At 36.6% G+C, this 24,270-nt stretch overlaps 1 protein-coding gene across 6 annotated transcripts in view; it reads right to left on the bottom strand.

Moving 5' to 3' along the window:
• The window catches only part of Ca-alpha1D (Ca[2+]-channel protein alpha[[1]] subunit D), a 1,669,376-nt gene that overhangs the window by 284,497 nt on the left and 1,360,609 nt on the right, over positions 1-24,270 (bottom strand). The window lies entirely within an intron of this gene.

Below are 24,270 nucleotides of genomic sequence, written 5' to 3'. Positions count from 1 at the left end.
AGCTACAACAAAAAGCTGGATTAATCCGGTTCGATTGGACTAAATGTTTAGTTGGGAAACAAGAAACAAGTGAAATAAAAACAACCAGTATTAATTCTTAATATAAATATGATTGCTGTTTATTGTGAAATTCAATTCTTTTCTAACAACAAGGAGATTACCTTTTGTAATCCTAGGCTGGCGCAAAGGCCTTGATGTTTTCGCTGCTAGAGATAAACCAAAAGTGAACGCAGAGGTTCACGTGGATCGCAGAGGGTCTTCGTTTATTACTACTACAACTACAATTATTCCAGTGAGAGAACAGTGCCTTCTATGTATAAAAATGAGCATACCAACAACAACCGTCGCCCGTTGGTATCTACACTCTCCGGTATCCGAAAAAGAACTTGTAGAGGTGATACCCGAGCTGTCATCAGCAACCGTGATCGACTAGGCTCGCGAAGTTGAAGGCCAACGTATCTAACTTATGCAGAAGGCGTAGGCCCATACCAACAAAATTCAGGCGGAAAATGTTATATTCCCAACGAAGGCTAAATACCAAATTTCAGCCATGTCGGTGTGATAATGATGCTAAAGCCTTCAAAATACCAAAAATCGGGTGGTACCGTTCTATAGGGGCTATATGAAGGCATGGACCTGTATCGACAAATTTCTGGGGGAAAGTTTCATACCCCCCACGAAGACTAAATACCAAATTTCAGCCATTTCTGAGTAATATTGTGACCATAACATTCAAAATACGGAAAATCGGGAGGTACGACATGATTATATCGACTTAGAATTTTACCCTGATCAAGAATATATATACTTTACTGGGTGTCCGATGAATATTTCGGTGTGTTACACACTGTTTAGTGCTGTAACACCATTTTTGTTTATTAAAACACTTCAGTTTGATTTGAGTTTTTTCTGTGGTTTTATTTCAATTTTTATTTTGTTCACTTCAACAAATGTTAGGCTTAAGAAACTACTGTTTATTCACGCAGTAGGCAAATAAAAATTTATTACTTTAATTCAAGTTTTAACTTATTGTTTAAATAAAAGTCTCTTGGATTAAATTCTTTTGGTTGTGATCGAAATTAAATTAATTCTTATTCAAAGACAATTTGGTTCTGTTTTGTTTTCTCCTTTGTCGTCGTTGGTTTTTTTTTTTGTTATGAGGTCAATGCCAATCAAGTGTTGTGGGCTAAGCTGATGTTATCGAACAACTGGTTGATGTCTGTTTTCTATCCCTTTGTTTAAGGGCAGAGAAAGAATTTGCAAGAATATGACAACAACAATGTTTATGGGTAACGGCACATACATATGTATGTGTGTCTATTACTGGCTCTAGTTAGAAAATGACAATTAGACAAAGGAGAAAACAAAAGAGAGGATCACTCATTGGAATGAGTGTTTAACTTTAAAGAAGTCGAAAATGGAATATGTTTGTATATGAGGTATTTCATGTTAAATGGATTATGTTTACATATGAGACATTTCATGATATTTTTACTTATACAAACTATTTTAAAGATATTGATAAAGTACAACGAAAATATTTTACTTCAGTGATAGGAAAAATAGTTAATTATTTTTTCAAGAAAAATTATGGTTCAGCGGTTCGAATGTTGAACATTCCGGCCTCCCCGTGCTAAATCACCAGATCTTGCCGATGGCCCCTGTGAATGTGTAGCCAACTGCGGTTTGGTGTGCGATAATATGAGGTAGGTTGGTGAACAGAGAACCATTGCGGTAGAGGTCCCAGTAGATGTCTGCACCAAGCTCAATGTCAATAGGTGAATTAGAGCGGGGATCAGGATCAGCTAGTGTATCCGCTACGAAGTCTTTGGTTGGATCTTCGGCTATTGGTTTCGCATACGGTCTACGAGGGAGCATTGCACGCAGTTCTCGCTCCCATTTAAAGCGAGGTAATCTGGCTCCAATCACAATTTTGGCGAACCGAGCTCCATGATATTCAAAGGTCTGTAGTTTTAGCTGCGATTGTAAGCTCACAGCAATACGGGATACAGTAGCATGTGAGTTTATACTTGCACGACAGATGTGCCACATTCCCGGCTTGTTCGGCATTGCAATTTTAATATGGGCTGTTGGTATGAAGACTTTAGACCAGGCGAATGGGACATACGGCTTTGGTTTCATCTGGAAAGATTCGTCGTCAAGTAGTGAACGTTGTTTGGCAGCCTTCGATGTCGATGGCTGTGGTGACGATGCCTCTTGTTGTCGTTGGTAGGCATGGCTTGGTTGAGTTCGACCGGAAGATTTTGAGCGAGTTGGTTGTGGTTGTTGTGGAGGGTTTTGGGCAGCACGGCTGGATGATTTCGAACGAGATGGTTCTGGTTGTGACCTTTCGGATGGGCGGCTTTGACGTTGTTGGTTGGGTGGTGATATTTGCTCGGCGAAGTGGAGGAGAGTATGATGTTTTTTGTCGCAGATTTGACATGACAAAGTAGTTGGACATCGTACTCGGGTATGGGAACACGCCATACACCGGACTCCTATAGTCCGCCCATGTGAGGTGCACCTGGTGGGATAAAGTTCCACTCTAAATTCTGAGGAGAATATTGATAATTGAGGTCGGTCTGTATACGTCTGAAAAACTCTATTCTATCTTTCTTGAGCATCTCTGCTGCACTTGTGAAGTTTGTTCCATTATCGGAAAACATTTTTGCTGGGCAACCCCGTCTCCCAATGAATCTTGAAAACGCTGCTAGAAAGGCTTGAGCTGAGAGGTCACTGGTTGCCTCTAGATGTACGGCTTTCGTGGAAAAGCATACAAAAATGCATACATAACCTTTTGTTACTAAACATGCTCGTCCGGTGAAACTACGAATATTAAACGGACCGGCAAAGTCGACTCCTGTATTCAAGAAGGGTCTGGTGAATTCCGTGCGTTCTGGAGGTAAAGACGACATGATCTGATTTTGAGTATGCTTTTTATATAAGACACACGGTTTACAACGATTTATGACCATCCTAATAAGGGGTTTAAGTCTAAATATCCAAAATTCTGATCGAATAATGCCGGTCAGTAATTGGTTTCCTCCATGTAGTGTCATTTTATGCGTATGCTCAACCAGAAGTCGTGAGAGTTTAGAATGATGAGGTAACAGAATTGGATGTCTTTCATTGTGTGTTAACATAGGGGAATTAGAAAGTCGGCCATTTGCTCTCATAATTCCTTGACCGTCAATGTACGGATTTAATGTTAAAAACGGACTGTTGTGAGGCAATTTTTGTTTATGAGATAGTAAACGATATTCTGTGGGAAAATAGTGCAATTGAGTAAGTAGAATCGCCTTTGATTTGCCAATTTGAATTTCTTCAGGTAGAACATCATTCGGAGGTCTCTGAGATTGAGGTATGATTCTATGTAAGATTCATATGGTCCTAGCCACATATGCAAAAGATCGATATAACTCTGATAAAGTTGAGAAGTTTTTCAAAGGATCTGTTTCTAAAAGGTCGTTAGTCGAGGGGACAAGAAGTGTTTTAATTTGTTTTTCTTCCATAGTAGTGCGAACAATCTCTTTGGCTTGTGGCCAGCAAGTTTTTGGCTCTCGTAGCCATGGAGGTCCGTGCCACCATAAATTGTTGGATTCTAAATCTTGTGAGGAACATCCTCTGGTTCCGATGTCGGCAGGATTGTCTGATGAATCCACATGACTCCAATTTGATGTTCCAACTGTGTCCATTATATCAGACACCCGATTTCCAACGAAGATGTTCCAGGTGCAAGGGGGTTTACTAAGACAGGCCAGTACGATGGTTGAATCGGTCCAAAAATAGATGTCGTGTTGTCCAAGATTGAGATTTGGTACAACTGAGGATGTCAATTTTGCCAGTAATACTGCTCCACACAATTCTAACCTTGGGAGAGAAATTTTCTTGACTGGTACGGCCGTCATTGTTTTCTTCCAGTCGAACGAATAAAGTCGCCGCATATGCCTTTTCGGAGGAGTCACAGAATCCGTGAATGTCGATCTTACAGGCCGGAGTATATCCTATCCATCTTGGCACTTTTTGATGTTGTATATCTGGGCAGTTCCTGAGGAAATTTTCCCAAGCAAGTGAAGTCAAAGGTCGGAGTCCTTCATCCCATCCAACTTTATCAAGCCATATCTGTTGCATGATCAGTTTGGCAACAACAATAACTGGCGCCAACCAACCACAAGGGTCAAAAAATCGGGCAATTATGGAAAGTACTTCCCTTTTGGTAAATGTCGATTAAATATTGATATCAGGCTGAGGAAATGAGAAGGAATCACTGCTGATGTTCCATTTGATACCCAAAGTTTTCGTTACCAAGTTTTCAGAAAGATGTAGACAATCATCTGACAAGAGTTTTTCAGGTGGTAGATCGCTGACAATATTGGGATTATTTGACGACCATTTCCTGAGGCCGAATCCAGCAGAGGCTAATGTACTATTTAGTTGATTTTTGGATTCCATTGCTTCCTCGACTGTGTGTCCTCCAGCTAAGACGTCATCAACATACATGTTGTTCTGCAATATTTGAGAAGCCAAAGGATATGTCTCTTTGATGTCTTCGGCAAGCTTGAGTAATGTCCTAATTGCCAAGAATGGGGCACAATTGAGTCCAAAGGTAACTGTCAGAAGTTCGAAGTCTTCAATTGGCCCTTTAGGTGATGGTCGAAACAAGATTCGCTGATATCTTGTTTGTGAAGGGTTTACTAAAATTTGCCGGTACATTTTGGTAATGTCGGCGTTATAAACAAACTTGTAAAATCTCCACTTTAAAATCTGAAGAATGAGGTCCTGCTGAAGAAAAGGTCCAGGATACATGACGTCGTTCAGACTCTTTTTGTTATCTGATGGAGATGATGCGTTAAAAACCACCCTAAGCTTTGTGGTCACGCGATCAGGTTTTATTATCGCATGGTGTGGAAGGTAATAACTAGGTCCATTATTGATGTCATCTTTCAAAATTTTCTTTATATGGCCTAGGTCCAAGTATTCCCTGATCGTTTTATCGTACAACTCTTTGACATCTGGTTTTTTCTCAAGAATTTTCTCCATGCGAAGAAATTGTGCCATTGCAATGGTCCTGGAATTTCCAATTTCTTCATCGTTTTTGAGGGGTAAGTTGACCATGTACCTTCCAGAGGCTGTCCTAGAGGTCGTAGACTTATATAAATCTTCACAAAATAAGTCTTCTTTTGATCGCAAAGTCTGACGTGGCGTCTCCTCCACCTCCCGAAATTGTGTGAGGAGATTATCTAGCGCCACTGCGTTAAATAACGAGACATGTCTAGTTGATTCAGTCGACCGTTCTACAGGTCCTCCCACCGTCCACCCAAAGACAGTTTTTTGAGTTAAGAGGGAACCGTGTGAACGCATCGGAACTGTGAAATCAAATATACTTGAGCTGATATCAAGGCCAATGAAAATGTCAACTGGCCTGCTTCTATAGAATTGTGGATCAGCAAGGGGACGATCTAATTTATCGTAGTGTTCAATGTCAATACTTCGAGGAGGTAAATTGAATGCCAGGGTCTTCAAAACAGGCGCCCATACGTCTAGTTTGAAGTCAGGATTTAGCCGCGAGCGAAGAGTGAAAATGCAAGCTTGTGTTGATGTTTCCGTCATTGCTGGGTTAAGTCCTGAAACGTGTACTAGGTTGCGCTTGCTTGGAAGTCTAAGACGATTTTTTAGCTTTTCTGAAACGAAGGTCGATTGTGAGTCGGAATCTATGATTGCGCGTGCTTCAAATCTCTGACCCTTCAATTCAATTTCAACCAGGGCTGTAAAAAGCAAAGTCTCTTCCGATTTTGAGTGAGGCTTATTCTCATCGCGAAGAGCCAGTGAAGTGAGTTGACTTGGTTCGACACAAGGTGTGGACTGTATATTCAAGGTAAGTGCTTGTGTACTGGTGCTAGGTCGTACATCAAGCTGGGATTCAGGAGTCGTTTGCGTTCCGTTTCCCTTATGTAAAAGTGTGTGATGTCTGAGGTTGCAAATTCGACAATTGAATTTGCTTTTGCACTCGTTAACTCCATGGTCTGTTAAGAGGCAGTTATAACATGTTTTTGTTACCTTGACAAGGTGAATACGATCGTTTGTATTCTTTGCTAGAAACTTGGGACAATTTCTTAGAAAATGAGCTTCTTTGCAGTGCTGACATTTGTGCTCTATCGTAGTTTGAGGTCTGTATTGCTTATTTGATGTCATGTTGTTCCTGGATTTGTGTTCGACATTAGTTTGAAAGGAGTGAATTTTCTTGTCCTTCTGGGATCGTTGACTTTCCTTGAAAGTTTGAGGAGGTTTTGAAGGCACTGAGTGAATGTTTCCCACAGATTCAAGTGTTTTGAATTTGTTTGTTAGGAAGTTGTTGAAGTCGCTCCATGTTGGGATGTCTGAACTTGAATCTAGTGTGTTTTCGAAGTCTTGCAGGTATGTTCTAGGTATTTTTTGAGAACATAAAAAAATGAGGATTGGATCCCAAGTCTTAATGTCAATGTCTAAAGTTTTTAAAGTTTCAAGGCAACTCGTGACTGATCGTTGCAATGTCTTTAATGACTACTGAAGGTAAGTTGAACAAGGTTTTCAACTGCTCATTCACCTGCATTCGCTTGTTTTCATACCTATTAGTCAAGTTTTTCCAAGCGAGGTCAAATCCATCATTCGTAAGCGGAATCTTCACGATGATGTCTCGTGCCTCACCTCCTGTTTTTTGATTGAGGTGATATAGTTTTTCTACCTTACTAATATTCAAATTTTTCACATAAATGGCAGTGAAGAGATCCCGAAATGTCGGCCAGCTTTTATTGCTGCCATAGAAGATGTCGGTATCGCAAGGAGGGAGCTTTATTGAGTAATGAGCAGAAGTTTCCAACACAGTTTTTTCCATCTGTTCCGTAGACTTATTGTTGAGGATGTCAATTTCGGCATTTAAGGATCCTAAAGTAGATTTGTACTAAAATTTGTACGTAGCTTCTGGAGGTCAATGGCGGCTTCTCCTTCCTGGACTTCATGATCCCTGCACTCTTCATAACAACGTCTGAGTTGATCCCAAATGCGATCCAGGTGTACTCGAAGGGCTTCTAAAGCATGAAAGTTGTCTTCGGCTGTACTTGCGACTTGTAATTCGTTGAAATCGATCAAGTCGTTGTACAAATTAGCGAACTTTTTCGTGAGGTCCGTTTTCGTAGCCATTCCCACAAAATACCAAAAACGTTTAAAAGTTAAAAGGAAGAAATCTCCAAATCAGTCTCAAATGACAAAAGCAAAAACCAAAATGCAACAAACTCAATATGTGGCAATAAAGATTGTGTTCTTCCACAGCGCACAATATAAGATGAGGTCGGAACAGTGGCAAATTGTATGAAATGTCTACCGATTGCAATCTGCCCAAAGTAGGAAAGTCAAAAGAAAAAACAGCGATAACTTGTATGGAGAAAAGTAAATAAACTCCTTACGATCGGCCAAAAAAACAGTAAAATCGACCAAAACGACAAACTCGAACAGGAATGTAGAAAATGACAAAATTCCCCAAAAGGAGTGTACGCAACCAATTTATGAAAATGTTACAATTATTGCACCAACAAAGAAATATTTTAAATAATGTCTTCAAATTGCACTTTTCCGATGTGAATAGGTATAATATATTTAGCTCGTAAACTGCATAAATAATGATAAAATGTCAATATCAACAAAGGCACTCGATTGTGCAAAAAGGTCCAGTTTATTGTTCGAATCCAAAAAATCAAAAAATTTCCCCAGAATATTTTGAAAAAAACAGCGATCTGGCAACCCTTATTGTGAAATTGGCTTTAGGTTTACCACGATTAACTTTCGTTTATGATGGAATGTATATGTATGTATGTAAGTGTGAGTGTTGTACTTACTTCCTCTCCTTTTATTGTACTTGCGTTTTTGATTATTTTTTCCGCTCTCCTGTGGGAAGTCTATTTTCTTGAAGTCGCTGGAATACTTTATTCAAATAGGTTGAGGTCTAAAAAGAAAAAGAGAGAACACAATTCTGGATATGCCACACTAAACACTGACCGTTATGGATAACGGTTTTTTTTATTTTAGAAAAATGTTCGCTGTTTTTTAGCAGGCTCTTATTTTCCGCAAAATGTTCAGTGTTTTAATTGTTTCTTTCTTAAAACCATATTCACTTTTTGCACAGAGGTCTTTTTCACAGTTTTTAAATATTTCACTTTAAACGAAGTCAAAATCTTCCACAATGCAACTAGGTCTGTTTTGTTTGTTTTTATTGTTCACTATTTTTGACTTATAAATTTTCAGTCTATTCAACATTCCACTGGCAATAGTTATTGTTTTTGTTTTACACGATTCGGCTCGTGGGGACCCAAAATGTTTAGGGCTGTAACACCTTTTTTGTTTATTAAAACACTTCAGTTTGATTTGAGTTTTTTCTGTGGTTTTATTTCAATTTTTATTTTGTTCACTTCAACAAATGTTAGGTCTAAGAAACTACTGTTTATTCACGCAGTAGGCAAATAACAATTTATTACTTTAATTCAAGTTGTAACTTATTGTTTAAATAAAAGTCTCTTGGATTAAATTCTTTTGGTTGTGATCGAAATTAAATTAATTCTTATTCAAAGACAATTTGGTTCTGTTTTGTTTTCTCCTTTGTCGTCGTTGGTTTTTTTGTTATGAGGTCAATGCCAATCAAGTGTTGTGGGCTAAGCTGATGTTATCGAACAACTGGTTGATGTCTGTTTTCTATCCCTTTGTTTAAGGGCAGAGAAAGAATTTGCAAGAATATGACAACAACAATGTTTATGGGTAACGGCACATACATATGTATGTGTGTCTATTACTGGCTCTAGTTAGAAAATGACAATTAGACAAAGGAGAAAACAAAAGAGAGGATCACTCATTGGAATGAGTGTTTAACTTTAAAGAAGTCGAAAATGGAATATGTTTGTATATGAGGTATTTCATGTTAAATGGATTATGTTTACATATGAGACATTTCATGATATTTTTACTTATACAAACTATTTTAAAGATATTGATAAAGTACAACGAAAATATTTTACTTCAGTGATAGGAAAAATAGTTAATTATTTTTTCAAGAAAAATTATGGTTCAGCGGTTCGAACGTTGAACACACACGGAATGACAAATTTAATTATACCCTCCATATTATAGTATAAAAAGATGATGAGATATGGGGAAATGTAAACACTACTCAACGAAAAAAATTTTCGGTAAAATCCGCAATGCAAATGTTACAAGGAGTTTGCAGATTGTAACGATAATGTAGGCCACAACAGTTTGGCCGTTGGTAAATGAAGTTGATAAGAAAGATAAACTATTTATCTTAAACACTAGGTTTATCACAAAATAGAATGAATTAATGGTCATTAGCTATACTATGCATTAGCACAACTCAACGAAAAAATAATCTGTAAAATCCGCAATGCAAATGTTACAAGGAGTTTTAAAATTGTAACGATAGTAATTAATAACAAAGATAAACTATTTATCTTAAAAACTCGGTTTATCACAAAATAGAAGGAATTAATAGGTCATTTAGGCTATCCTACATTCTTATTACACCGAAGTGACTTAAATTTCGTATTTATACCTTTTATAAGCCGGGGTTATATGAAAGCGTAGATCTGCACTAACAAATTTCTGGGAGAAAGTTATATAGCCCAACTTTCTCCCAGAAATTTGTTAGTGCAGATCTACGCTTTCATATAACACCCGGTTTATTTTCGGTATTTTCAGGGTTTTAGCAGCATTGTTCAACAGAAATTGGTAAAATTCCGTGCATGGTCTTCGTTGGGAATATAAAACATTCCTGCCTAGAACTGTCGTATAGGACCACGTTTTGATGATATGAAGATTTGGCTACATTAGTCACCGAAATGACTAAAATTTTGTTTTTAGTATTCGATTGGTAGATAAACGATTCCGCCTATGGGAAGTCTTTTAATGGATTTTTGTACTGAAATTACTGTAATCGATGCCTCATTTGTAGTAAAGATTTTTTTAAAAGCATATTAGTGTGACGACAAAAACACTCATTAATCTGTAAATACTTTTACATAACATGTAATAAAGCAATTAGTCCATTTGCCTCTTACTTTAAGCTTGTTCTGACTGGCATAAATAGTCATAACAGTGGAAAAGTTAACACACCAAAAATACAGCGTCAACTCGTCGCTAAAATTAATGGTGATGATTACTAGTGTAGTTGCTTCTATGACAAATTTGGGGTAAACAAGTTAACGTTACTTACATCTTTATCGCTTAACAAGAGCTCGCCAAAGTTTAAATGGGTTGCAGAAACATTATCCAATGATTGTGTAGTGGCTAATGAATCCGCAATGTCAAAATAAGATTTGAAATATGAAGCAAATAAATCAGAAATATCCTGTGGATTATTGGCAACGTTTCTCATAATGAATCGAAACTGGAATATCTAATGATTGTTTTGTGATTTAATAAAACTCCAATATTGTTTTGGGTTATCCCTTATTTGACTTTCTATTCTGATAATATATTGCTTGTAAAGGAATTTACTAAGGAAATCAAATTCTTTTCTACTTTGGTTGTAGGCATTATATATTATAGAATAGGGTTTTGCAATATACCTTTTATATAATTTGTTACGTCTATTTTTTAACTGCGTTAATTTTGTATTATACCATGGATGACTTATCGAGTTTTTAGTCTTAACAGGGATACACTGCTTGCAGATTCCAATAAAAGTATGAATAAATGCATCATAGCATGCATTTATGTATGCGAAATTTAACATGCTTTCCCAATCCTCATTATATAATGTTGAGTTTAGTAACTCAAAATTACAACGTTAAAAATAAAAAGATTCTCTAACGAAGTTGTCATAATTTTTTAAAAACATAATTATATCATGTTCAACAACGATTGAAGAGTGATGTACATTATTTATAGAAAAAGAATTGTGACAGTCATACACATTAAAGTTTACATTTTTGTCAACATAGATTTAATCTAAGATTCGATTCAATTTATTATAGATATTATTAATTTGAATTTAATCCATATTAAGTAGACTGTCTATGAAATTAATTTCATAGTCCTTTTTTACATTTGTTGGCACTAATATTCCATTATATGCAGACCACACAATATTACTCAAATTGAAATCGCCCAAAATACGTAATTTAGTTTTGCTATCAGAATTTCCATACAATCACAGTAAATGCATGTAGCATTGAGTACAATGCTACATCAAAACGAAAACAAACTTTCACACTTAGAACGCATCCCACTAACATTTTGATAAAATATCTTTAAACCATGAGTCTTGTTCAAACATTTGGCAATGTCGCCGATTTCCTTTCGAAAAAACAAATGGTCTGACCCTCACTTCAGCAGGCCACAACGATGGGTATATTAGATCGTTGCAATAGTTGGATGTTACACCAACTTTAAAATTGACATGTTTGAGAGTGATTACGTCTACATCTCTCTTTATTAAAATGTTGCAATCAATATGTTCTCTGCCTATTGATGCATCTTATTCAATGTGAGCAATAATATGTTCCGCCGTCACACTTGTTCGAAAAGATGACACATGCACTAACTTCTTTTTTGACACCACAGGGAGATCAGTTGAAGTACTCTCACCAACAACATTAACACGATTTCTTCTTTTGCGACTATGGGATTGTAACCAATTATTGCCAACCATGTTCGATGGAACTTCAGATGGAGCAGTGGGGTATGAGAGTGTGGAAACTGTATCAATATCATGTTGTTGTTGCTGTAAAACAGCAGTATTAGAACAACTAGCAGGTTCGTTGAGAACATTAGAACGGCTGGTTGCTGCATCATGGGAAATTAATTGTTGTTTATTCAAATTTTCAAGGCCAATCTTTAGGTCATCGAACTTCTTCAGTGTATTGATATCACCAACTCAATGCATCAAAGCTCTCTCTCTTATCTCTCTTAAGTCTTGTGACATTGAAGAGAGTAAAGGCATGGCTACATAAGCTGCTTCGCCTGGTTGCCTTGCTTTCCTGCTTCATTTCTGGCATAATAAAAATAAAAGAATAAAGAAGACCGAGCAAATTTCTAACTGGGTTGCCCTTTTCTTTTTTATTCTTTTATCAGAAGTAAGCAAGGCAAGCAGGCAAGGCAGCTTATGTACTCAGCCCTTAATGCAAACATAACATCGGAAACTTTTAAACAATCGACACAATTGAAAACAATGTTTTTGTTTGCAATAAATGTTGCACCGAATTTCTCACCATAAATATTTACACACAAGAAGTGGTATTTTGCCTTACAAATGTGGCGAGCAATAAAATTCGATTTAGCAGAGTTAAAACACGTAGCGCAGCAGGTTTTTGGCGAAGTGGATATTGTTCACGTCTAGACGATTTCAAGGGGAAAGCTTTATACCCCCAACGAAGAATAGATATCAAATTTCAGCAATTTCGGTGTCATAATGAGGCTAAAATCTTCAAAATACCGAAAATCGGGATGTACCGTTATATGGGGGCTATATCAAAACGTGGACTTACACTCACAGTTCTCTGTTGGAATGTATCATACCTCTGCCGAAGACTAAACACCAAATTTCAATCATTTCGGTTGGTTATTGTGACTAAAACTTCCAAAATACCGAAAATCGGGAGGTACAGTTCTATGGGGACTATATCAAAACGTGGACCGAACATCCCAGTTTTTTGTCCTCGAGATTGTAATCAACAATAAGTACGTGTACCAAAATTGATGCACCTACGATAACTCCTTCTATTTTTGGCCACAGTTGATATGAGCTCGCGACATGGTGCGGCGTTGGCATACAGAATTTCTTACTTCGTTCGTGTGTAAACATATACAGTATAATCTCGATACTCCGGACACCACATGTTTCGGCGGTGTCCGGATTATCGAATTCTCCGGATTACCGAATAATAACAAAAACATATAATTTTGTACGTTTATATCATTAATTATGAACTTTTACTAGATAATATATTGACATATAAGGTAAAATAATTCATATTCATAAGACCAGTAGCTTCACTCGCTACTAAATTTACGTTTTATATTCCTCCAGTGTAATTTAGGTGACATTTCCTGATTATTTTTGTCATCTAAAACTTCTTTACAACTGGTGTGTATTTATCCAAAGTTTTAAGGATATAAACTTCGTAGCCCATGTACATATATATATTAGTTTCCCTTGTCCATAGAACTTGCGCGATAGAACTTAAGAAGTCAAGTGCACTAATCTCATTATAATGAATACTTAGCGATTTCTATGAACATCGTCAAATGACTTCATCTCGTCGACGAAATCAAAGATAATCATTGTTTTATATAAAGTTTATAGCTTACGAATAAGACAAAATGTATTGGTTGCATAATTACGAGATTTTGAATGTCAAAGAAAGAAAATAAAAAGGGCCATACTACTTTGTTTTACATTTATTGAAATTCCTATATAAAGACTCTACTATTTTCCTCGTTTATCTATAAATCCTAATTAAAACAAAAACAATTAAAAAAGAATTAGTCGGCTTTGCCGCCAGAGATATACACTCAGCCTATGTGAATTAGAACTTTCATCTACGGACAGATCGAATGTATTTAGGGTTTTTTCTGAATTTTGTGGCACTTTTTGGACTTTTAAATTTGCGACAAAAATGTGGATTACGATTAATGTTCAAAAGTTTTGCGGAGGAGGGAATGGACCTACATAGTGCATTACGAAAGTGGATCTTATTTTGAGAGTTATATCTTTTCGATAGATATCGTGCCCACTAGTCATTTCAGTGGGTTATCGTACACATGTTGGACCAGTATGCCAAGAAGCATGGAGTTATCCATGGAAAATATAACATGGCTGTAAACAGGACCACAAAGAACATCATCGGTATAAATTTCCAAAGGATCTCCGAACAGACCCCAAACTGAACTTGGACACAAATGTTGAACTTTTGTGGGGGAGGTATTTTTGAAGTTAAACTAAGTTTGGAGAAATTATGACGAAGGTCAAATTTTGGACCAAATCGGTTTATCAGTTCGAGAGTTGTTGTGCTCTCCAGCTACTACAAATGGTGCCATAGGGGTCATTTACAACATTCGGGCTGTTTTCTACAAGAAGTATGGACTTACCACTGAAAAAACTTTTACCGTCGTATTGAGATAGCGATTGCAAGTTGCTTCAACAGAAATCAAAGTTAGTCAAGAGCAGGTCTTAAAGTGAACTTATCCCAAAATTTTGTGTGGGAGGTACCCGAAGGCTTGGAGCGATTGTGTCCATATTAGAACCTCATCTGTGATTGGTTGAAATTTCACGATGTGCAAAGTATGGACCAAATCGGTTACTCCCTTCAAAAGTTATCGTGCGCACAATGTGGTGGAGGTACCTGAAGGAGTGAACCGATGTGGCTTATCTTCGAACTTAAACTAAGTATGGACAAAATATTAAGAAGGCCAAATTTTGGATCGAATCGGCAGATCCGTTCGAGAGTTATCTTGCGCTCCAACTACTACACACAATGTCATAGGGGTTTTTGGAATCTTTCAGGCTATTTTCTCAGGAAGTATGGTGTTGCACCTGATGAAACTTGAACCGCCGTATGGGGGGCCGTGAATACAAGTTGCTACAACAAAAATCAAAACAATTCCAAAGCAGGTCCTAAACTTTTCCGAAATTTTGTGTGAGAGGTACCCGAAGGCGTGGAGCGATTGTGTCCATATTAGAACCTCATCTATGTTTGGTAGAAATTTCACGATGTGCAAAGTATGGACCAAATCGGTTACTCCCTTCAAGAGTTATGGAGCGCACAAATTTTCCGAACATGTTCGAAATTTTGTGGGGGGGGGGGTACCGGAAGGAGTTAGCCGATATAACCCATCTTCGAACTTTAAATAAGCTTGGACAAAATATTGCGAAAGCCAAATTTTGGACCAAATCGGTTCATCCGTTCGAGAGTTATCGTGCGCACCAGCCAGCCCGACAGACAGACGGACATTGCTAAATCGACTCCAAATTGTCTGAAAAACATTTCGTCCACACATACTTGGGGTTTAAAACCATTATTTCGATGAGACACATTTTGCCCGTATGAAAGTGTATATACCCTCGTTAGCATAAATGCTGAGGGTATAAAAAACTAACCTATTAATCATAACGCTTCGAATGATTTGAAGATTCAGAGGACTTTCTCATTAAAAGGGGGCTAATGAACTAATTCCTTTAGAGGAAAGGACCACTCAACATCGATTTTTCAGGGACCTAGGCTATCCAACCCACGGTTCAAAATACTTTTGCTGGTCATCAATGGTTGGACGATGAAAATTATTTGACAGATTGAGATAGTTAATACCATATTAGCTGTGTCTTTTTACGTGATAATTTGTAATAATTATTACGAAATGTTACTAAATGCTGTCTTTTTACACAAAAGTTCAGTAAAAGAGAGCGAAGTGAGAGAACAATTTTGACAGTTGTTTGCTGAGAAATTGCTAAAAGTTGCTGAAAGAATTTTTCCCAGCAACATTTAGCAAGTTCGATCAGCTGTTTTTTAATCATCTGCTAATGGTCAGCTGCTCAATGTTTATCTTATTTTTGTGGAAAAATACTATAAGTAATACTATTCACCTATATTTATTGATTGTGTTATTAATATATTAATTATTTTTTATTTATTTTGCTTAAAATTGAAGAACTTCTTCATTGCTTTGGAGTTAGTTTTTCTTTCATGCATTGGCGCCAATGTTTTTGTTTTGGTTATCAACTGTTATCTTGCTAAAGTTTACTAAATGCTGTCTTTTTTACTTTTTTCTCTATTTTCGTATCAAAGAGTAAAATCTCTCTTACTCTCTGAAAAGAAGTTACTGAATAATTATTACTGAAAAAGTAAAAAGACACACCTATTGACTGTATAACTGAGTTTACATTGGTTTTCTAGATTTAGATAAAAAAAACTTTGAAAAACTTAAATTTTATTATTTATACACCAATTTATTATTTATACTCAATGAAATAAATAACAATCTAATGGTCAAGATAGGAAAAATATGTTGATGTCCGGATTATCGAGGTAAGAAAAATGGGTGATGTCCGGATTACCGAGTCTACAATGCAAAAAATTCTAGTGTCCGGATTACCGGGTTGTCCGGATTAACGAGTGTCCGGATTATCGAGACTTTACTGTAGTCCATAAAGTAAAATTTGTAAAATGTTCGAATCATCTTATTGAAACACGCCATACGAGTAGTTAGAATTTAAAGAAAAATAATTTTTTTTCATCTTAACATGTTACAACGGGCCTGGGTTACTGGCCCTCTCCCAATAATTTAGTTCAATTTAGAACTCTTAGTATAGAGTTCTACTAGTATTATGCAACTTCATTTACTATTGGGTGAAAGAATATCGAAATAGTAAATGAAGTTCCATTAATTACTTTTCGCATGCTTATAGCTCCAATTGTCAAAACCACCTCCTAATTTCAACCCTATCACCAGATTTTAGAATTCAAATTGTAACAAATATAGCACTTTTCGCAATGTTATAGTATTTTTTTTTTAAACCAAACCCAAAAAACAATATTATACTGCAAAAAAAAATTCCAGATTAAAAATGAATGTACCAGCAACAAGGCAATTAAATCGAAAGTAAAACATAGTATTGAATAAACTAATAAAGAAAAACCAGCAGATATACATTAAAAGCAGTATTAGGCAGTTCTAGGACCGATTCTACATTCAGATAATTGGCTGGCAAGCCATAACTACAGAAAAAAATAAATGTATGTGCTAGCAACATGGCTATCAAATCGAAAGTAAAAATATAATAATAAATAAACTAATATAGAAAACACAGAAAATACACATTAAAACATTATTAGGCAATACTAAGACCAAAACTACGATAATGGCTCAAAATTTTCCAACGGAAGGCTTTGCTTCTTTGTGAAATTACTTTTAGTTCGATAAGCAAGTATTTCCATAAACGGGCAACGGGTATATTAAAAGATTTCGCAAATGTGGAGTTGTATATTCTAGGTATAAACATTTGAATATTTCTCGAAGACAGGTAAGCCTGAACATATATATCAACAAAACAAGTGCACCTGTTCTAATAGCTTTATAAAAATATAACAAAAGGCTACGTGAAACAAATTGCTCAAAGTTAATCCCTAAGAAACTGCCCACATAACTCGAACTATGACCACAACATCTATTAACAAAGACAAAATGAGACACAGAATTAACAGCGCGTTTCAATCTCGAAGACACATGCTCTATTGTGCCAGACACAACCTCCAAATCATAATAAGAGGGCATAAGCCACTCTTTTTTTTAGCCAAGTAGGAATTGAAACATTCGTAGACTATATCCTACGAACAATAACACAATCAACAGGAGTTTCAAATAAAAGCTTGTCATCAGGATGTATACCTACTATTCTGCGACAACTAACAAAAGGTATTTGATTTTGACCAAGAAAAATGCTAAATTCATTAGCCAGATTTCCAAAGCACATCGCTTTAGTTTTTACAGGATTAATCAACAGCATATTATCAGCACACCACTGATTAAACCGGCAACAATTGATATCAGGCTTTCATCTTCTTGTTTGGGTGAAATTGGAAGAAGGAGACGGAAAACACTTGTCGCTCCAAAAACACATTAATTTGAAAAATCACAGTCCGATGGCAATAAATACATAACAATAACTATGGTATTATCTAGGCCATTTTTTATAAAAAATATTTTTTCCTTTTTTATAAATTTTTGGAATGAAAACAAATGTCTTTTACATTTAATTCTAATTTAAACTTATTCAAGCGTCGACATCATGTGGTTTTGGAGCTATCTGGGTACAGCTGACTACTTGGAGAACGCATTGTTTTAGGTGTTCGTCCTTTGTTCTTAATTGGGGTTGTAATCTCTAATGAGCTCAACTCCACGCTCCTCCTGAAAATTCGGTGTAAATGTTTAATCCCTTTTTACTACAGTAGAAGCTCTCGGAAAGGATACCATCTAATACAAGATCGCTAGAAGCTTTATCCGTGAACAGCGGAGAATAAACCGAGACAAATACACACAAAAACTTCAAAGACCGAGGATTTGCGTGCACTGGCATGGAAAGCTATTACCAGGTATTTTCAAAACAGATCAAAAAGAACGGGTTGCAGTTCTGGTATCACATGAGGGTAAAGAACAAATCCAAGGCGTTCCTGAAACTGACAGTAGCTCAGGGGAGAAACAAGACCTAGCACTGTACGAATGCCTAGAATAATGGGGTCTCACCAGATCGAGCAAATATTATTTCGAGAGCTTCTGTACCAGCATACAGACTTATTAGAAGTGTTGTTGATAGGGATTTTTGACTGCAAGTTTGGAGGCACATCCAAACATATTGAAGCGATTGATAAATCCAAGTTCGATGTAGGCGCGAATGTTTTAAAAGTACTTCCCAGCTCACTTCCCAAGAACAAGAGGCCGTTGAAGCACCTTGTGTTTACATCGTTTGAGTCTGGTTGAACGCCCCCAGAACGTTTCTTTATTTTATTTATTTGGTATCCCACACGTCAACAGCTGTGTGTTATAAATGAGAGTTTGGGTTATTGGTTTAAAAAGCATATAATGAACAAGGTCATGTTTATATACATAGATATAATATAGTATAGATTGGGTAAACATAATTAATAGGTTAAAAATTAGTTTAATACAAAAAATAGTGAAAACGATAGTCAGAAATATTTTCTAGGTCCAAACTGCATTGAAGATTTATTGAAATACAAAAGGCATTCACAAACAAATATACGATAAAGGAAATAACAAAATAATAAATCATCCGTAGAATCTTAGCCTTGAACTTGTTGGCCTGGCATTATTTGATCTGATAGTGAAAACCGCCGTAAAGAGCCAAATGCGACAAAAATCTTAACAAAGCAAGCAGAAGAATATAGAAATTTCTCCAGAAATATTCAAACCAAACTAGCAAAAGCCCAAATTCCTAGAAGCCATACAACGAATAGAAAATACAGTCGAACCTCGATTATCCGTGAATCGATTATCCGGGAACCTCCATTATCCGGGATAGAAATGAAATGCTGGTATTTTTTCATTACATCTGTGATTCGTTATAAACTCCATTATCCGGAGTAAAATCACAAATTCCATTTAATTTGATTAAGAAATTCTCCCGTTTCAAATAATTTGTATATTTATGGTATCACAAAATCCTTGGGACAAAGTCAATTCATATTAATCTGATGGAGATTATATAATTCTACCAAAAATAAACTTAATAAGAGCTATACATGCGTTCTCAACATTGTTGGACTTCATGGGTCAAAACAAGATCAATTACAACATTACCGAATACAAGGGTAGCTTGTAACTAACAGAAGGAAAATGCATAAGAAGCGACAAAATAAATCAAAAGATAATTGTTAAGTAGTGTTTATGTATGAATGAAAAGTTCTAATAAATGGCTTTATTATCTCGAAATATTTTTATGCAGATGTAAATGATTGAATTCTTAATTTTATTTTATTCTATTCCTTTAATAAATATACAAAATAGCACATTTATATTTTATTGTAAAAATATGTAAAATATGCCATTTTTACTTTAAAATGTGTTGAAAAGCTACAAAAACAATGACTCCATTATCCGGGAAAATCGATTTTCCGTGATGCCTCCGGTCCCGTCCATCACGGATAATCGAAGTTCGACTGTATCTGTAATAGTCCGTAGTTATAAATAAAACACGTCTGAATTAATCTCGAACTCCGTAAAAAGTAATTTCTATTATATTTTCATATTTGATATAAACATGACGTTATTCTCTAAGCTACGATACTACAGATAATCTTTTTTATTTTTATATTTTTAATCCAAATTTAATGTAAAAAATTTATCCTGATTACATTTGGTAATCCTGGAATCGTATTGGCTTTTGACTGGCAATAGGCGGCCCTGTTGCGGCGATCCCAAGTCCCGATCGAAGGAGATTGATTGCCTGTGGTTTGGGCACAAGGCTTTGAGTTCCTTCGTTCTCATGATTCATTTATACTGTCCTCAATTGAAATTCGATTTAGGTGTGCAACGTTTCGTCGCTTCCTTTTTCCATTTTCCGTCGATTCAACCAAAGCTTCAGAACCACGCCTTTTCAATACTTTGTGTATGTTTGGCTCGAAAGGTAGGTCTAACTTATTCGTCAAAGCCAGCCGTTTTAATATCACCAAGTCCCATTCTTTTATATCGACTTGTTTAGCATTTCTCTAGGAATCTGCATATACCTTTCCTTTTTCTTTTTGTTCTTTGTCACGATCATGCAGCTCTTCGTTGACTTCCAATGGCTGTGTAATACTTGGAAGCTTATCCTTTATCTTCCGATTAAACATCAATTCCACTGGCGGCTTCAACGCTGTTGAGTGTGGTGTTGATCGATACATCAGAAAATATTTCAACAATTCCGCTTGCCAGTGGCTTTTCGTTGATTTACTTATTTTCAGTACTTCAATAGTGACAGATTTTGCCGCTCAACCTCACCGTTTTGCTGGGGTCATTAAAGGGTCGTGTTTAGCAATTTAATGTTGTTTATTTCGCAGTAATTTCGAAATTCCGCGCCAAACTGTGGTCCATTATCTGTCGTAATGGATACCGGAAATCCAAACCGCGAAAAAATGATTTCTAATCGATTTATGGTTTCCATTGTATCAATCTTTGCCATTATCTCGACCTCCATAAAACTACTGTAGTAATCAACGATGACAAATAGGTGGTGACCCGATGGTAATAGTCCACAAAAATCTACCGCTGGGTGCTGCCACGGTTCTGCGTATTGGTTCTGGAGTAGACGGTATACTAACCAAGATACAACCTTGACACTTTTTTACCATTGCCTCAACATATTGATCGATTGTAGGCCACCATAATTTTGCTCACAGACGTATTTTCATTACCGTCGTTCCAGGACGTCTTTCATGGGCCAAATTTAGTACACGACTCCGCAAGTCCGATGGAATGACAATACGTGTGCCTCTTAATAGTATACGATCTGCAAAACTCAATTCTGCTTCATATACTTGATTCATAATTACATTTCTTACTGCTTGAATTTCATGGTCGTTATCAGACGCTTGTACTATTTGCAGAAGCTTCATCGCCTTTGGAGTTACATGCGATAGCAGCCAATTTACATAAAAATCTGAGTCTCCGCATCGTTTTCCAGTAATTTCAATGCTTTTGCTGTTGAACCAACTGTCAGTCGTGATAGTGGATCGGCTATATTTGACTTACCAGGCTGGTAGATTACTTTGTATCGGTATGATAGTAATCTCAATACCCCCCATCGTTCGATACGTGCACATGGCTTTAATCACGGTGCGAAGATTGTCTCCAGTGGTTTGTGGTTGGTGACTAGTTCAAATAGCTTTCCATAAACGTAGTGATGGAATCTTTCTACTGCCCATACCAGAGCAAGGGCTTCCTTCTCTATTTGTGCGTAACTTTTCTCGATAGCGGATAGACTGCGACTAGCGTATGATATTATACGTGGACCTGATTCGTTAAATTGTATAAGAACGGCACCTAGTCCCACTGGACTGGCATCTGCAATAATACCCAAGTGTTTTTTCCGTTGACATAATCTCGTTAATCCGGACACCACATGTTTCGGCGGTGTCCGGATTATCGAATTGTCCGGATTACCAAATAATAACAAAAACATATAATTTTGTACGTTTATATCATTAATTATGAACTTTTACTAGATAATATATTGATATATAAGGTAAAATAATTCGTATTCATAAGACCGGAAGCTTCACTCGCTACTAAATTTACGTTTTATATTCCTCCAGTGTAATTTAGGTGACACTTGCTGATTATTTTTGTCATCTAAAACTTCTTTACAACTTTATCCAAAGTTTTAAGGATATAAACTTCGTAGCCCATGCACATACATATATTAATTTTCCTTGTCCATAGGACACAACCTCTTTTGACGCGCGATAGAACTTAAGAAGTCAAATGCACTCATCTCATTATAGGAAATACTTAGCGATTTCTATGAACATCGTCAAATGACTTCATCTCGTCGACGAAATCAAAGATAATCATTGTTTTATATAAAGTTTATAGCTTACTAATAAGACAAAATGTATTAGTTGCATTATTACGAGATTTTGAATGTCAAAGAAAGAATAAAAAAAGGGCCATACTACTTTGTTTTACATTTATTGAAATTCCTATATAAGGACTCTACTATTTTCCTCGTTTATCTATAAATCCAAATTAAAACAATTAAAAAAGTATCAGTCGGCTTTGCCGCCAGAGATATACCTCCAGCCTATGTGAATTAGAACTTTCATCTACGGACAGATCGAATGTATTTAGGGTTTTTTTTCTGAATTTTGTGGCACTTTTTGGACTTTTAAATTTGCGACAAAAATGTGGATTAGGATTAATGTTCAAAAGTTTTGCGGAGGAGGGAATGGACCTACATAGTGCATTACGAAAATGGATCTTATTTTGAGAGTTATATTTTTTCGATAAATATAGTGCCTACCAGTCATTTCAGTGGGCTATCGTACACCTGTTGGACCAGTATGCCAAGAAGCATGGAGTTATCCATGGAAAATATAACATGGCTGTAAACAGGACCACAAAGAAGATCATCGGTATAGATTTCCAAAGGATCTCCGAACATACCCTAAACTGAACTTGGACACAAATGTTGAACTTTTGTGTGGGAGGTATCCTAAGGAGAGGACCGATATGTGCCATTTTTGAAGTTAAAATAAGTTTGGAGAAATTATGAGGAAGGTCAAATTTTGGACCAAATCGGTTTATCAGTTCGAGAGTTATTGTGCTCTCCAGCTACTACATATGGTGCCATAGGGGATTTTTACAACTTTCGGGCTGTTTTCCACAAGAAGTATGGACTTACCATTGTAAAAAGTTTTACCGTCGTATTGAGATAGCGATTGCAAGTTGCTTCAACAGAAATCAAAGTTAGTCAAGGGCAGGTCTTAAAGGGAACTTATCCCAAAATTTTGTGTGGGAGGTACCCGAAGGCGTGGAGCGATTGTGTCCATATTAGAACCTCATCTGTGATTGGTTGAAATTTCACGATGTGCAAAGTATAGACGAAATCGGTTACTCCCTTCAAGAGTTATCGTGCGCACAATGTGGGGGAGGTACCTGAAGGAGTGAACCGATATGGCTTATCTTCGAACTTAAACTAAGTATGGACAAAATATTAAGAATGTCAAATTTTGGATCGAATCGGCAGATCCGTTCGAGAGTTATCTTGCGCTCCTACCACTACACACAATGTCATAGGGGTTTTTTAACCTTTCAGGCTATTTTCTCAGGAAGTATGGTGTTGCCCCTGATGAAACTTAAACCGCCGTATGGGGGGCCGTAAATACAAGTTGCTACAACAAAAATCAAATCGATTCCAAAGCAGGTCCTAAACTTTTCCGAAATTTTGTGTGAGAGGTACCCGAAGGCGTGGAGCGATTGTGTCCATATTAGAACCTCATCTATGTTTGGTAGAAATTTCACGATGTGCAAAGTATGGACCAAATCGTTTACTCCCTTCAAGAGTTATGGAGCGCACAAATTTTCCGAACATGTTCGAAATTTTGTGGGGGAGGTACCGGAAGGAGTGGACCGATATAACCCACCTTCGAACTTTAACTAAGTTTGGACAAAATATTGCGGAAGCCAAATTTTGGACCAAATCGGTTCATCCGTTCGAGAGTTATCGTGCGCATCAGCCAGCCAGCCAGACAGACAGACGGACATTGCAAATCGATCGATTTAGCAAATCGACTCCAAATTGTCTGAAACACATTTCGTCCACACATACTTGGGGTTTAAAACCATTATTTCGATGAGACACATTTTGCCCGTATGAAAGTGTATATAACCTCGTTAGCATAAATGCTGAAGGTATAAAAAACTAACCTATTAATCATAACGCTTCGAATGATTTGAAGATTTCTGGTAAAAAATCTGTGGAATACATTAAATGCCCTCAAGGGACTTTCTCACTAAAAGGGGGCTAATGAACTAATTCCTTAAGAGTACTTAGGCTATCCAACCCATGGTTCAAAATACTTTTGCTTACCATAGCTGGTCATCAATGGTTGGACGATGGAAAATTATTTGACAGTTTCAGAGATAGTTAATTCCATATTGACTGTATAACTGAGTTTACATTGGTTTTCTAGATTTAGATAAAAAAAAAAACCTTGAAAAACTTAAATTTTATTATTTATA

Source organism: Musca autumnalis, unplaced genomic scaffold (assembly GCF_047663935.1).
Source record: "Musca autumnalis isolate F117 unplaced genomic scaffold, ASM4766393v1 scaffold_6, whole genome shotgun sequence".
Classification (NCBI taxonomy): Eukaryota; Metazoa; Arthropoda; class Insecta; order Diptera; family Muscidae; genus Musca; species Musca autumnalis.
The sequence above is the reverse complement of the archived record's forward strand: the minus strand, read 5'-3'. Positions and strand labels throughout refer to the sequence as shown.